Below are 1,118 nucleotides of genomic sequence, written 5' to 3' on the forward strand. Positions count from 1 at the left end.
CTGTTGTTGTTTACATGGCTTTTTTACAGTAGTTTCACCATCTTAGCAGAATATCAGATACAGTTGTCTTACATTGGTTTCAGCAGAGATATGGACTGGAATAACCAGTCAATATATAACAATGCTGCACAGGGGTGCAGGGATGAAGATCTGACAAGCCATAGTAAGATTGGTAGTATAGCAGCATCATTAACCTTTTTTTTTTTTTCCTGCACTAAATTTTCCACAGACAAGAGCATTAGTAATTTTAACTTTGATTGAGAACTGCTATTATCCACTCACAGCATGTGGGAGCAAACAGGCACTTGGATAAATCACAAAAAAGAAAACCACTTAGCATGCTGCTTTCCTCAATAACACCTTTTTCTGAAGGTACAAGGCTGAGTGCTGTAGGGAGAGTGTGTGTGAAGAGAAAAGCAAGGCTGCAACAGCCCGCTGAAGCGTGCTCAAGGTCAGCCCCTCTTACAGAAGACCAAGAGGTCACGTTTGACTTAGAAGGTATTCTGATATGTTTAAAAAATTTAAGTAATTAAATAATTCAGTGAATGAAAGCCATCAGGATTCTAATGCAGTGTTAATGGGGTCTTTCAGGAACCACGAAGATAAGTTTCAGGAGCGACATAACTGGAGCCATTAGCAAGCTCATCCAAGAGTAATCATCCATCAAAGGTGAGTGCCTGCACATCCACATGCAGAGGAGCGTGAGGAGCAGCACAAACATTCCTGCTTGCAACTGCTGCAGTGGGAATAACCTCTCAATTGCCTCATTTTCCTCCTGCAGGCACTCAGCCCAGGGGAGCAATGGATGTAAGCGGGCAGTGGCTCTACCAGCGTCAGCAGGCAGGAGGTCGCTTTCTCCACAACCAGCGCTGCTCCAGCAGATCGCTAGTTGAGAAGCGAATCAAACTGATGTGAAACATGGAGTACCTCTCACATGATCATTGAGAGGAAGACTTGCTGGACAGTCTCCACAAAACCTCAACACTGGTTTGGATTGGTATTTCCTTCCAAGTGCATCAGCAGTGCCAACATGACAAAAGACAACTAGGAGGAAGGGCTACAGCTGCTCCTCTAACATTGCTGGGACAGCCTCCAGAATAAATTTCCAGCTCCTACTG

General features: G+C 44.4%; 1 long non-coding RNA gene across 1 annotated transcript; it reads left to right on the forward strand.

Annotated features, from left to right (window-relative positions):
- The first annotated feature begins 336 nt into the window (after positions 1-336).
- LOC126046066 (uncharacterized) lies at positions 337-860 on the forward strand. Its single transcript, XR_007508207.1, has 3 exons — positions 337-498; positions 592-669; positions 782-860. It is a non-coding gene; the product is annotated as an uncharacterized LOC126046066 (long non-coding RNA).
- Positions 861-1,118: the final 258 nt, after the last annotated feature.

This window comes from Accipiter gentilis, chromosome 15 (genome assembly GCF_929443795.1).
Source record: "Accipiter gentilis chromosome 15, bAccGen1.1, whole genome shotgun sequence".
Classification (NCBI taxonomy): Eukaryota; Metazoa; Chordata; class Aves; order Accipitriformes; family Accipitridae; genus Astur; species Astur gentilis.